The sequence below is a fragment of the Acinonyx jubatus genome, chromosome C1, assembly GCF_027475565.1.
Source record: "Acinonyx jubatus isolate Ajub_Pintada_27869175 chromosome C1, VMU_Ajub_asm_v1.0, whole genome shotgun sequence".
In the NCBI taxonomy this organism is placed as follows: Eukaryota; Metazoa; Chordata; class Mammalia; order Carnivora; family Felidae; genus Acinonyx; species Acinonyx jubatus.
The window spans coordinates 24,524,708-24,540,259 of NC_069381.1; the positions used below are offsets into that span (position 1 = coordinate 24,524,708).

At 36.0% G+C, this 15,552-nt stretch overlaps 1 protein-coding gene across 9 annotated transcripts in view; it reads left to right on the forward strand.

The window, feature by feature from the left end:
- The window catches only part of S100PBP (S100P binding protein), a 47,377-nt gene that overhangs the window by 22,488 nt on the left and 9,337 nt on the right, over positions 1–15,552 (forward strand). The window contains exon 6 of one of the 9 annotated variants that reach the window (XR_008293736.1): positions 1,987–2,014. The exons of the other annotated variants lie outside the window; for them this stretch is intronic. The gene's annotated coding sequence lies outside the window, so the exon portion shown is untranslated. The remainder of the gene's footprint in view (positions 1–1,986; positions 2,015–15,552) is intronic. 9 annotated transcript variants of the gene reach the window in all.

Genomic DNA, 15,552 nt, shown 5'->3' on the forward strand with positions numbered 1-15,552 from the left:
TCACACTGATGATACCCAATTATATTTCCCTTCTCGTTTGGGGCATTTAGAAGAGAAAATTTCACAAGAAAAGCAATGAGCAGCTACTCATGTTACAGCGTCTTTCCAGTCTCTTTCCCACTTAGCAGTTCCTCTCCCACTTTACCATAATAATCTATATCCCATAAGAAACAGCTAGAATATCATGCATAGGGGAAAGACAGCATACTTTAGTGGTTGAGAGAGCAAAGTCTAATCTAGAGTTAACTTCTGGGTTCATACCCTAACTCCACTGCTTACTGGCTCTGTGACCTGAGCCAATAAAACTCAGTTTTCTCATTTGCAAAATGGGTATAATAATGAGGTTTAGCATATGTGAACATTAATACTTGTAAGCACAAGTATAATGCACAGAACAGTACCTAGCCACTAACAGTACCTGGCAGCCAACATTTATTGAATACTTGGTATTATTTGCAAGAAAGGGTACCTTTTCAAACTGAAGTTTTTATAGGTAAAGTAGTATGATGTCAGGTGTTTGTTTTCAACTCTTAAAAAAAAAAAGCCAAAACCCTGGAAAATTAGAGGGAACAACTTTTACAAAATGTTGATTAATTAAGCTGAGTGATAGTTATGTGGGGATTCATTATATTTTCTACTTTGTTTTTTGTTAATTTTTTTTGAAACATTCATTTTTGAGAGACAGAGTGGGAGGGGGAGGGGCAGAGAGAGAGGGAGACACAGAATCTGAAGCAGGCTCCAGGCTCTGAGCCATCAGCACAGAACCCGACACAGTGCTCAAACTTACGGACTGTGAGATCATGACCTGAGCTGAAGTCGGATGCTTAACCAACTGAGCCACCCAGGCACCCCTATATTTTCTACTTTGGTGTGTATTTGAAAATATCCATAAGAAAAGGTTATTATTATTATTTTTTAAGTGTGTTTTTTAGGGGATTCTTTTTTGAATTGCCATCATCACCAGTTTTATTCTAAAAATTTCAGAGTCCTCTAGCACTTGCTTCTGCTTGCCAGGAACCCAGTGTGATACCATGTTTTTGTGTTACTTCCCACTGCCCACTACTCATGCACCCAAAGTTTAAAGATTCTGTACAAAATTGCAGAGGAGAGTGGGAATATATTTTATTCCTCCTCTATTTATATATGAAGTAAAGAGTAGCCAGAAACAAAAAGAGGAAGCATATAGTGCCTCCTGTCCTTTTTGATATGTTAAGTGCTATTTCACCTTGGAAAAGTATAACTCTCCAGGTTCTTTATTAGAAACAGAGAAATTAGTAATGTAGTTCCTGTCAATTCAGTTTGAGTTCTCTCCATTGGGTTAATGTTCTTTCACTTTCTCAATAATGTGTATGTTATTGATACAGAATATGATAATACAAGTCATCCTTCAACTCCAGTATTCTAATATAAATATAATCTCTTTTTAGTTTAATGCCAGGTGAGTCTTTAACAGCATTTACAAAGAATTACCAGCTACTTCCTTCCTGACATTCCAGCTAATAGAAAACTTTATATGGAATTATAAGTTCTTAGAGTAGAAAAGGAGCATTAAGATCTTCTCTTTAATCTCCTAACATATAAATCTGTTCTATATATCTTTGCCAAGTGACCATTCAGCTTTTGCTTAGGATTCTAATAACACAAAACTCATTAACTCATGAAGCAGGCCATTCATTGTTTAAAAAATTCTGATTGTTAGAAAGTTACTCCTTACACTGAGACAAACTCTACTTCCCTATAGTTTCCAGTGATAGTTCCTAGTTGTGCCCTCTGGGATCACAAAAAATAACTATTCTCTTCCATATACTTAATGTCTTCTAAGGACCTTTTCATGTTAATTATCTCAAATTAAGATTTTTAATGATTAGAAAGTATTATATAATTTATTATTCCATTTGGATAATTAGGTTGTGCCCGTTTTCATTAGTAATGCTGCAGTGAACATTCTGGTCAATAAATATTTATGTACAACTCTTATTTCTATAGGATGAATACCTAGAAGTGGAATTGCTGGGTAAAGTATATAAATATTTTAAAAACCTCTGTTACATGTTACCAGATTGTCCTGCCCCCCAAAAAATGTATTAATTTTTATTGTCACCAATTTGATAGGTAAATTTTAACATATTTTGTTTTAATAATTAGTGAGGTTAAACATTTTTTATTTATGTTTATTGGAAATATATACTTAATCATGATTTTTAAAAATCATCTAGTATCTAGTTTATATTCCAGTTTCCCAAGTTGTCCCAAAAATGTCTTCTTGTAAACTGTTCAAACAGGATCGAATCAAGGTTCACGTGTTTAATTATTGTCTCCTTAGTCTCTCTTAATCTAGGTCACTTGTTTTGTAGATTGTCTCACATTCTGAATTGTGTCTGATTGTTTCCCTGTGGTGTCATTTAACTTGTTCCTCTATCCCCTGTATTTCCTATATATTGGAAATTGGATCTGGAGGAGGGATTAGATTCAGAGTAAGCATTTTTGACTGGTATAATTCATAGGCACTGTTATGTATTCGATCTTTATCAGATTAGGGGACACCACACAGTAACAGGGTGTTCTTTTTTCTTTTTGGCATGGTGTTCTAATAGTGATGCTAAGTTTGATCACTTTGTTCAAGTGTTAACTGTCATATCTTTCCATTGTAAGGTGCATTTTCCCCTTTGTAATTAGTAAGTCATCTGTGGGTGTTGCTTTGGTATCATTTGAATATCCTGTTCCACAACAATTCTTAATTGTTTTAGTATTCATTGATGATCCTTGCCTAACAGCTACTACACAGAGAATTGCATAGAAAGTATTCACTTTCTAAATAATTTCTAATATAATTTCTTTTGCAATGAATACCTTCCATTCTTCTATAAAGATTTTTTTAGTATCACTATTACCTCATAGATTCTTAAAAATTAATGTTACAGTGGTCATTATATATAGTCATTACTTTTTAAAATTCTGTTTGTCTCAAGTTTGACCAGTGGGGACTCCTTCCTTCCAAGTGGGCTCCTGTGTCTTCTGACATGACCCCATTAACCTTTTTTTTAATTATGGTAAGAAAAGTAATACCAATTGACCAATTAAATCATTTTTTTAAGTTTATTTATTTATTTTGAGAGAGAGAGAGAGTTGGGGTGGAGGGGAGAACGTGACCAGGGGAGGGACAGAGAAAGAGAGAGGGAGAGAATCCCAAGCAGGCTCCTCACTGTCAGCATGGAGCCCAATGCTGGGCTTGAACTCAATGAACTGTGAGATCATGACCTGAGCTGAAACCGAGAGTCAGACACAACCATCTGAGCCACCCCGGCACCCCACAATTAAACAGTTTTTAAGTGTGCAGTTCAGTAGTGTCAAGTTTATTCACATTGTTGTAAAACATCTACAGAACTTTCTTATCTTATCAAACCCATTATAAAACAACTAGCCTTTTCCCCTTCCCTATAAACCCTGGTAACTGCCATGCTAATTTCTGTTTCTGTGCATTTGCCTATTTTAGATACCTCATATAAGTGGAGTCAAACAGCACTTACCTTTTTGTGATTAGATTATTTCATTTAGTATAATGTCCTCCGTGGTGTAGCATGTGTCAGAATTTCCTTCCTTCTTATGGCTGAATAATAATCCATTCCATGTATATACCACAGTTTGTTTATCCATTCATCCTTCAATAGACATTTGAATTGCCTCCATTTCTTGGCTATTGTGAATGATGCTGCTGTGAACATGGGTGTGCAGATATCTCCTCAAGACCCTGCTTTCAATTCTTTTGGATATGTACCCAGAAGTATTGCTAGATGGTATGGTAGTTCTACTTTGAAGTTTTTGAGGAACTTCCTTACTGTTTAACATAGTGGTTGTACTATTTTACAGTCCCACCAGTAGTGCACAAGGATTCCGGTTTCTCTGCACTCCCAGCACTTGTTATTTTCTGTTTTCTGGGAGTAGCTGCCCTTATGGTGGTTAAGTATTCATCAGTATTACAACTATGTAAATATCGTTCACTGCCAAGCCAAGCACTATATAGTTTCATTTTCTTGAATAATTTATTTTTCTGGAGTAATTCATTCTCTCACTTATTTTTTATTTATTATTATTTTTTTTAATGTTTATTTTTGACAGAGAGAGAGAGAGCGAGCACAGGCAGGGGAGAGAAGAGGACAAAGGATCCAAAGTAGGCTCTGCGCTAATAGCAGTGAGCCAGATGTGGGGCTTGAACTCATGAACCATGAGATCATGACCTGAGCCAGTCAGATGCTCAAGTGACTGAGCCACCCAGGTGCCCCTACCTCATTTATTTTTTAAACTACAAATTAACTTGTCTTTAATCTTTTTGCAGTTTCTATCCTTATCTATGTTGTCTGTGTGTCTGGGTTGTGCCCCTCTACAAATGCACAAACATACCTAGTAATCTATCAATTCCTTTAATAATTTTTTCTGGAGACCTTCCTAGAGCCTTGCGTCCTTCTGCTCCAATTTATACTGCTTGTTCTCCAGCTTTGCTGCAGAGCTATCATCCTGTTATTTCTTTTTGCTGCTCTCCTCAGTTGACTCCTGTTCCTGGACCCCTATTTCTTCCTCTTGATCTGTTTTGGTGGAGCACCTTCTCTGAGAATTTCTAAGAAAGTGTGACATAAATTTGGACGGCCCTCCGTATCTGAAAACGTCTTTATTGCCATACTTGATTGGTAGTTTGGTAGAGAATTCTAAATGGAAAATCATTTTTATTCAGAATTTTGGAGACCTACATCTAGTCTTCTTGTTAAGAAGTCTTTTATTAATTTAATTTTTATTCCTTTTTGTGTAACTGTCTTTTTCTCTCTGGAAGTTCTTAGGGTCTTCTCTTTATCCATTATATTATGCAAAGTGTTCTACTTGCTGGGATATTTTTTTCTTACTGACTTCTTTCCTTTTTTTTTTTTTTTTTCTAAGTTTATTTTGATAGAGACAAAGACAGCATGAGCAGGGGAGGGGCAGAGAGAGAGGGAGAGAGAGAGAATCCCAAGCAGGCTCTGTGCTGCCAGCAGAGAGCCAGATGCGGGGCTCAAACTCATGAAACTATGAGATCATGACCTGAGTTGAAACTACAAGTCTGGTGCTTAACAGATTGAGCCACCCAGACGCCCCTTGACTTCTTTATTTTTATATTCACATTTATGATTTCTGAGAGCCTTTTCCTGTTTTGTTCCCTTTGCATATTGTGTTGTTCTTTTTTATGAACTAATTTCTTATCTCAAGATTTTGTTTCTTTTTTATTGTAATTGAAATTTAGTAAACTGCACAAATTTAAAGTATACAACTTGTCGAGTTTTGACATTTGTATACACCCATGAAACTCATGCAACTGAGATAAACATACCACACCCCAAATTTTCTTTGTGTCTCTTTATAGTTCCTCCCTCCTACCTTTCCTTGACTCCTTTATTCCCCAGGCAACCACTGATCTGCTGTCACTATAGTTTGTAATTTCTAGAATTTTATGTAAACAGAATCATATAGTATATACTAGCTTCTTTCTTGAAGCATAATTATTTTGAAATTCATCATTTTGATAGTTTATTCCTATTCATTGCTGAGTAGTATTCCATTATATAAATATACCACAGTTTGTTTATCCATTCACCTATTGATGGGTATTTGGGTTGTTTCCAAATTTTGGCTATTACAAATAAAGCTGTTATGAACATTCATGTACAGATCTTTGTATGGATATGCTTTCATTTCTCTCGAGTAAAAATCTAGTGGTAAAATGATTGGATCAGATTGTAGTTGTATGTTTAGCTGTTTTTTGTTTTTGTTTGTTTTAAGAAACTACCAAACTATTTCCCAAAGCGGTTGTACCATTTTATATTCTCACCAGCAGTGTATAAATTCCAGATCCTCCCATATTTACAAAGGATTGTTCATGCTGGTGTATAGAAATTCAGTTGATTTTTGTACATTGACCTTATATTCTGTAGCTTTGCTAAATTCACTAGTTCGTTTTGGTACCTATTTTGTAGATTGCATCAGTTTCTACATCTGTGATCATGTCATCAGCAAATAAACACATTTTTACTTGCTCCCTTCCAATATGGATGCTTTTTATTGGCTTTTCTTGCCATATTGCACTGGCTAGAACCTCCAGTACAGTGTTTAATACAAGTAGTACAAGCAACTTGTTGCTGATCTTAGGAAGAAGACATTTAGTCTTTCACCATTATTATTTTAGGTTTCTCTTAGATATCAACGTTAGGATGTTCTCTCCTATTTATAGCTCGTTGAGAGTTATATTAGAAATAGATGTTGGATTTTATTAAATACTTCCTCTGCATCTGTTGAGATGATCATACAGTGTTGTTGTGTTTTTTAAAGTCCATTAACTGAGAATTGTATTATTTGATTTTCTAATGTTAAGCCAGTTTTGCATTCCTGGTCTTATGCATTCTGCACTTGGTCTTAAGGTGTTATCCTTATAATGATAGCATTGGGTTGATTTGTTAAAATTTTGTTATGAATTTTCATATCTGCCTTAAAGGGTATTGTTTTATACTTCTCTATAATCTCTTGATCTGGTCTTGGTATCAGAGTAATGTTGGTCTCAAAGAATGAATTAGGAACTATTTCTACCTCTTCAAATTTTCCAGAAGAGTTTATATAGAAGAAATGGTATCTCTTCCTGGGTGAGCTTTGGTGGTCTTTCAAGGACTTTGACTATTTCATCCGAGTTGTTAAATTTATTAGCAGGAAGTTAATAACATTCCCTCATTAGCCTTTTATATAGTTTTCTTTAGTGATGTCATCCTCCCATTCTTGGTATCAGTAATTGTGTTTTCTCTCTTCTAATCAGTCTGGCTAAAAATTTATGAACACTATTATGTAATTCCTTCTTTAAAAAAGAATCCAGCTTTTGTTTCACTGATTTTTCTCTATTTTTCTGTTTTCTATTTCATTGATTTCCATTCTGATACTTACTATGTCCTTTTTTTCTGCTTACTTTGGGTTTCATTTGCTCTTTTTCTAGTTTCTTTAGATGGTTGCTAAGACCATCTATTTGAGTCTTTTTTTTTTTCTAATTTAGTAAGGGATGTTAGGAGTAGGAGAAGATAAATTCATGCAGTCAATCTCTGTTTCTCTGGATGTATGCCTTGACCTGTGTTTTTAATCAGATTTATTGATCTATACTTTACATGCAACAAAATGCACCCATTTTATAGTGGCTTTTTTTTTTTTAAGTTTATTTATTTATTTTGAGAGAGAGAGCAAGTGGGGTAGGGGCAGAAAGAGAGGGAGAGAGAGAATCCCAAGCAAGGCTCCATGCTGCCAGCATGGAGCCCAATGTGGGGCTTGAACTCCCAAACCGTGAGGTCGATCTGAGCCAAAATCAAGAGTTAGGCACTTAACTGACTGAGCCACCCAGGCACCCCTAAAATGCACCCATTTTAAGTGTACTTTTTGCTGAACTTTGACAAAGTTATGCACCTGTTAAATCATCGCAACAATCAAGATTTATAGAACATTCCCACCATCCCCCAAATTTTCCCTGCGCTCCATCTCAGTCATTTTGTCTCTATCCCACTCCTGCACTGGGAAAGCACTGATTTCTTTTTGGTCACTATAATTAGATTTGTCTTTTCTAGAGTTTCATATAAATGGAATCATGCAGTATGTGCTCTTTTGTGTTTGGCTTCTTTTACTTGGAATAATTTTAAGATATTTATCCATGTTGCTATGTGTATCAGTAGTTCTGTACTTTTGCCGTTGAATTTTTCCTTGTATTAATATACTGTAGTTTAATCTAGTCACTTGTTGAAAGACATCTGTGTCTCTAGTTTTTGGCTGTTATGGATAAAGCATCTATGAACAGTCATACATGGGTTTTTGTATGGATATGTGTTTTCATTTCTCCAGGGTAAATGATTAGGAATGGAATTGCTGAGTCATATAGGGTTTGTATAACTTTTGCAAAGTGATCATACTATTTATTATGGGTTTTATACTGCAAAGGCTTAAGGGTTTTTTTTTTGTATATGAATATTTAGTTCTAAATTTTTTGAATAGATTATCCTTTCCATGGGTTTCTGAATTCTCTATTTTGTTTGACACACATATATATATGTGTGTGTGTGTATGTGTGTGTGCGTATGTATATATATATATGTGTGTGTGTATATATATGTATATGTGTGTGTGTGTATATATATGTTTTATGCCAATATTCTACTGTCTTGATTACTATAACTGTAGAGCAAGTCTTGAAATTGTTTAGATTTCTATGATTTTCTTAAAAATTAACTTTAGCTTGTCAGTTTGTTCAAAAACACCTGTTGGGTATTTCATTGGGATTGTGTTGAATCTATAATAGATCAGTTTGGGGAGAACTGACATCATAACAATAGTAAGCCTTCTAACCTGTGAACAGGATATATTTCTCCATTTATTTATGGCCTCTTTAATTTCTGTCAGTAGCTTTTTTTCTGTCAATAACATTTTGTCGTTTTTATTGTACATATTTTGTTAAATTCATCGGTATCCTAATGCTTTTTTATAATGTAATAGATGGTCACCACCATAAGTGTAGTCACCATCTGCCATCATACAGTGTTACTCAATATTATTGACTATATTCTATATGCTGTACTTCTCATCTCCATGAGTTATTTATTTTATAACTGGAAATTTGTACCTCTTAATCTCCTTTATTTCACCCATTTCCCCACCTGCCTTCCTGCTGGCAATTAACAGTTTACTCTCTGTGTTTAAGAGTCTTTTTGAGATTTTTGTTTTGTTTGTTTGTTTTGTTTTTAGATTCCATATGTAAGTGAACTCATGGTATTTGTCCTCTGACTTATTTTGTTCAGCATTATACCATCTAGGTCTATCTATTTTGTTGCAAATGATAAGATCTCAGTCTTTTTTATGGCTGACTAATATTCCTGTGTGTGTGTGTGTGTGTGTGTGTGTGTGTGTGTGTGTGTGTGTGAGAGAGAGAGAGAGAGAGAGAGAGAGAGAGAGAGAGACATCTTTTTTTCTAAACTTTTTTTTTAATGTTGATATCTGGAGAGAAAGAGACAGTGTGTGAGCAGGGGAGGGGCAGAGAGGGATACACAGAATCTGAAGCAGGCTCCAGGCTCTGAGCCGTCAGCACAGAGCCTGACGTGGGGCTCAAACCCACGGACCATGAGATAATGACCTGAGCCAAAGTCGGACACCCAACCACCCCACGTGTGTGACATCTTCTTTATCCATTCATCTATTATAGACAGGTTGCTTCCATATCTTAGCTATTGTAAATAATGCCACAATAAACATAGAGGTGCATATATCATTTCAAATTGGTGTTTTCATTTTCTGTGGGTAATTACCCAGTTGTGGAATTACTGGGTCATAGGGTATTTCTATTTTTAATTTTTTGAGGAACCTCCATACCATTTCCATAGTGGTTGTACCAATTTACGTTCCTACTAATACTGCACGAAGGTTCCCTATTCTCCACATCCTTGCCAATACTTGTTATTTTTTGTTGTTTTGATACTCACTGGTATGAGGTGATATCTTATTGTGGTTTTGATACTTTTGGTAACTTTTTAATAAATCTCTTAGGATTATCTGTGTTAACATAATATCTGCAAATAAGGACAGCTTGTTTCTTCTTTTCCCATCTATATAGGCCTTTTGTTTACTTTTCTTGCCTTATTGCACTGGCTAGGATCTCTAGTAAATTAACTGTGATATTAGCTGTATATTTATCATAGATACCCTTTGTTCAGGTTTGAGGAAGTTCCCCTTCTATTGGTAGTTTGGTTGAGGAAGTTCCCCTTCTGTTTGTAGTTTGATTGGAGTTTTTATCATAAATGGGTGGTGAATTTTGTTAGTTGAATTTTCTGCATTTATTTAGAAGGTCATATTGGTATTTCTCCTTTTTTCTATAACATGGTGTATTACATTTATTGATTTTTGACTCTTATGCCAACTTGCATTCCTTGGATAAACTCATTGATCTTCATGAATTATCCTTAATTCAGTTTGCTAATATTTTTAACAGTTTTTACATCTTGTTAATAAGGAGTATTGGGTTTTAGTTTTTCTTGTATTGTTCTCTAGTTTAAATATGGTGGTAATACTGGCTTCATAAAATGAGTAGGGAAATGTTTTCTCAGTTTATGTAGGATTGGTATCATTTCTTCCTCTAAATGTTTGATAGAATGTATCAGTGAAGCCATCCAACCCTGGAGTTTTCTTTTTGGCAAGGTGTCAAAGTACAGATGTAAAAGATTCAGGGCTTTTCAGAATTTCTTTATCTTTGAGTCCATTTTAAAATTTTGTCTTATAGGGGCGCCTGGGTGGCTCAGTTGGTTGAGCGGCCAACTTCGGCTCAGGTCACGATCTCACGGTCCGTGAGTTCGAGCCCCACGTCAGGCTCTGTGCTGACAGCTCGGAGCCTGGAGCCTATTTCCGATTCTGTGTCTCCCTCTCTCTGACCCTCCCCCGTTCATGCTCTGTCTCTCTCTGTCTCAAAAATAAATAAACGTTAAAAAAAAAATTTTTTTTTAAATAAAAAAATAAAAAGATAAAATAAAATTTTGTCTTATAGGGAATTTGTCCATTTTATCTAAGTTGATGAGTTTATTGGCATAAAATTATTTATAATGTTTCCCTAAAGATTCCTTTAATTACTGTAGGATCTGTAGTGATGGTCACTGTTTCATTTCTAACGTTTGTCAGTTTTACTGATTTTTTTTCCCCCAAAGTAGATTTTTAGTTTCATATTTCTATATTGGTTTTGGCTATTACATTTAATTTTTTTCTACACTTTGTTGTTTCTTTCCTTCCACTTACTGTGGGTTTAATTTGCTTTTGTTTTCTAGCTTTTTAATATGGAAGGTTAGATCACTGATCTGGGACCTTTCTATTTTCTGCAAGCATTTAAAGTCACAGCTTTTCCCTTTAAGTGCTACTTAGGTGCATCCCACAAATTTTGATATATTTTCATTTTCATTTGGCTCAAAGTAATTTCTAATTTCCCTTGTGATTACTTCTTTGACCTATGGGTAATTAGAGGTGTGTTGCTTAATTTCCACATATTTGGGACTCTTCAGCAATCTTCTTATTTCTAGCTTAATCCCGTTGTGGTCAGAGAATATTCTCAGTATGAGTTCACTTCTTTTAAATATGCCAGGTCTTATTTTTATAGCCCACCATATGGTCTGTTTTGGTGAATGTTCCCTGTGCACTTGAAAATATATATTTCTGATGTTGGTGGAGTGTTCTATACATTTTAGTACGGTTTTGTTGGTTGCTGGTGGTGTTCAATTATATATCCTTACAGATTTTCTTACTAAAAGGAGTGTTTAAATACCTCCAACTCTAATTGTGGATTTTCATGTTTTTCCTTTCAGTTCTGTCAGTTTTTGCCTTGTGTGTTTTGAATCTCTGCTATTGGATGCATACACTTATAGGAATATTACATGTCTTGATAAATTGACACCTTTATCATTATGAACTTTTTTTTACTCTTAGCAACATTCAGTACTTACATTTTTATTAATATTCTGTTTTGGAGTCACTTTGTTTCATATTAATGTAACTATTCCAACTTTCTTTTCACTACTGTATGCATGATGTGGTTTTTTGTTTTTTTGTTTTTTTTAAGTAATCTCTACCCCCAACATGGGACTCAAACTCACAACTCCAAGATCAAGAATTGCACACTCCTTCAACTGAGCCAGCCAGTGCCCCTCATATCTTTGTGGATGTCTTGTAGACACTATATAGTTGAGTGTGGCTTTTTTTTCTCCCCACCTCAATCTGAGTCGTCTTTTTTTTTTTTAAATGTTTATTTTTGAGAGAGGGACACAGAGTGCCAGCAGGGGAGGGGTAGAGAGAGAGGCAGACACAGAATCCAAAGCAGGCTCCAGGTTCTGAGCTATTGGCACAGAGCCTGATGTGGGGCTTGAACTTATGAACAGTGAGATCATGACCTGAGTCAAGGTCGGATGCTTAACTGACTGAGCCACCCAGGCGCCCCTCATAATCTCAGTCTTCTAATTTAAGTGTGAGTCCAGTCAGTATGGTTGGTTTTAAATCTGCCATCTTGTTACTTGTTTTCTGTTTGTCTATCTGTTCTTTGTTTTTTCTTTCATCTTTTCTTGACTTTTTTTTTCAAGGCTCTTTATTATTATTGCTAGTTTTTATTTTATCTTATTTTTAATTTTTTTAATGTTTATTTATTTTTGAGACAGAGACAGAGCGTGAACAGGGGAGGGTCAGAGAGAGAGGGAGACACAGAATCTGAAACAGGCTCCAGGCTCCAAGCTGTCAGCACAGAGCCCAACGCGGGGCTCGAACTCATGGACCGCGAGATCATGACCTGGGCTGAAGTCGGGCGCTCAACCGACTGAGCCACCCAGGCGCCCCGCTAGTTTTTATTTTTAAAAATTTTTTTTAAGTAGTTTCCATCCACACCCAACATGGGGCTTGAACTCATGACCTGAAATCAAGAGTCACAGCTTCACTGACTGAGCCAGCCAGGAGTCCCCTTTTTTTGCTGTTTTTACAGTATTTTTTAGTATTCCATTTCATCTCCATTCTATACCTCTTTGTTTTATTTTTCATGGTCGTTCTAGGGTAGTAGTTCTCACGAGGTTTTGGTCTCAGGACCCAGTTACACTTTTGCAAATTTAGGACCCCAAAAAGTGTTTTTGTTTGTGTGGGTTATATCTGTCTATACTTAATCATATTAAAAGAACTGAAAATTTATTTTTTATTAATATATTTTAAGATAATAAACTCATTGCACGTTAACAGAAATAATGTGTTTTTACTAAAAATAATTTTTGGAGGAGGCACCTGGGTGGCTCAGTCAGTTAAGTGTTCGTCTCTTGATTTCAGTTCAGGTCATGATTATTATATATTAAATGTTCATATACAGTTGCATCTATTTCTAAAGTGTTGTTTTCTCTTCAATTTTTAGTCTTCCCTGTCTATACATGGAAGAATGCTATACCCTTTTAATTATAGTGACCTTATGTTTTTACATCTACTAAGGCCAGCAGTCTGTCATGTACACCATTGCACCCATTCCCCCATTTTTTTCCTCACTACTTGTTGCTTATTTGTTCTTCCAAGTTGACTTTATAATAAAAATTTAAGCTCCAGGAAAAATTCTGATGATATTTTCATTGGAATTATGTAAAATGTATAAGTTAACTTGGTTAAGGATTTCGGCTGAAGTCATGACCTCATGGTTCATGAGTTGGAGGCCTGCGTCAGGCTCTGCGCCGACAGCGTGGAGCCTGCTTGGGATTCTCTGTCTGTCTGTCTGTCTGTCTGTATCTCTCTCTCTGCCCCCACTCTCAAAATAAACATTTTTAAAAAATGCAGTAAGGGTGCCTGGGTGGCTCAGTTGGTTAAGTGTCCGACTTCGGCTCAGGTCATGATCTCATGATTTGTGGGTTCGAGCCCTGCCTCGGGCTCTGTGCTGATGGCTCAGAGCCTGGAGCCTTCTTCAAATTCTGTGTCTCCCTCTCTCTCTCTCTGCCCCTTCCCCACACATTCTCTCTCTGTCTCTGTCTCTGTCTCTCAAAAGTAAATATTTAAAAAATAAATAAATAAAAATAACTTTCTTAAAAAAGTAACCTCTACATGGGGTTTCAACTCATGTCCCTGAGATCAGGAGTTGCAGGCTCCACTGACTGAGCCAGCTAGGTGCCTCTAAAAATAACTTTTTGAAAATGAAACAAAAAATTTTGGGAAAGGAATGGCATTGATTTACATTTTACAAATCTCTTTTAATGCCTGGCTAAACAGAAGACGCTAGATCCTCACTTGTGGTTCTGCACTCTAAATCATGTCGTACAGCCTCTTGAGAACTCCACAGTACACTTTTTAAAAAATGTTTATTTATTTTGAGAGAGAGTGCACACACGCACGAGAGAGAGCAGAGGAGGGGCAAACAGAGAATCCCCTGATACGGGGCTCCAACTCACTACCTAAGATCATGACCTGAGCCAAAATCAAGAGCTGGACGCTCAGCTGACTGAGCCACCTTACACAGGCACCCTACACAGTGGAAATGCAAGTGGAAAAGACAATAACATCTTAGTGTTATTATGAAAATCATTCTGACCTCGTTAAGCCTCAGAAGGGTATTGAGGGACTCCCAGGGATTCTTAGACACACTTTGAGAGCTGTGATTCCGTTGTTGACAATATGCATCTTTGACTTATCAGTCCATCTTCAAAATAATCCACCACTTAACACATAAAGCCCTAATAACAATATACTTCCAAATCTCCAGTCTGTTTTGTTATGCAATTGTTTTTATATACTGTGTGTGTGTGTGTGTGTGTGTGTGTATATATATATATATATATATATATATATATATATATTTAACTTCGCATTATTTTTACTTTTTTTTTTTAATGTTTATTTATTTTTGAGAGAGCGTGAGCAGGGGGACAGGGAGAGAGAGGGGGACCGAGGATCCAAAGCAGGCTCTGCGCTGACAGCAGCCAGCCTGATGTGGGGCTTGAACTCTTGAACCGTGAGATCATGACTTGAGCCGAAGTTGGATGATTAACCGACTGAGCCACCCAGGTGCCCCAACACATTATTTTTATTTTAAACAGTTATTTTTGAAAGACTTTTTTAAATGAGAAAAAGTATTTTCTATTTACTCACATACTGACTGTTTTCAGTGCTCTTGATTCTTTTCCATCTGTTACTTTCCTTTTTCCTAATGAACTTTTAGTTTCTTGTAGTGTAGGTCTACTGGTGAGGAAGTCTCTTTGCTTTTGTTTATTTAGAGTGTTTTGCCTTCATTTTAAACTTTTTATTTTGAAAAGTTACAGACTCAGAGACTCACAAGAAGTTCCAAGGTGCACCTCAGTGGTTTCCCTTCTTGGGAATCAAGATTCTGAGCAGTCTGAAAACAGTTGTTTCATATATTTTGCCCAGTTTCTAGTTGGCTCACGGTAGGAGGTAAGCCCATTCATCATGCCTGGAAGTCTCTGCTTTGATTTTTCCTGGAGATCACAAGCAGCAATGGTTATGTAAATTCTGATTTTGCATTTGGCATTACTGCCAAGGACATTCCTATATCACTCAGTATCCCCTACCTAACACATCACTTCAAAAATGAGTTATATAATACATAATATATAATAATTCCTATTTCTTTCTTTTGCTTTTTGCCCTGTCTGCAAGGAAATCAGTCAAGATTTGCAGTAGATCATCGCAGTTTTGTTGACCTAGAGGTGACATGTTTGCATTCTTGTTTTCCACTCATCTCTTTTTCCTTTTTATTCCTATTTTATTAATGTATTTATAAAAGCAGTAGCCTGCACCCATATAGCATATTTTGTTCTTTTCCTCTTCATTCCCTTTCCTGTATTAGGTTTTTTTTTTTCTTATTGCAAGGAATAGAGAGAGACCTTGTGATTGCCTTTAAGAATTGGAGTTTAAGGATTTACAGGAGAAGATGAAGATTAGACACTCAACAATATAGCCAGTTCTCATAGTAGAAAGAATCAGCCGTAGATCCAGGCCCCATGTCCCCCAGAAACTGGTGCCTTT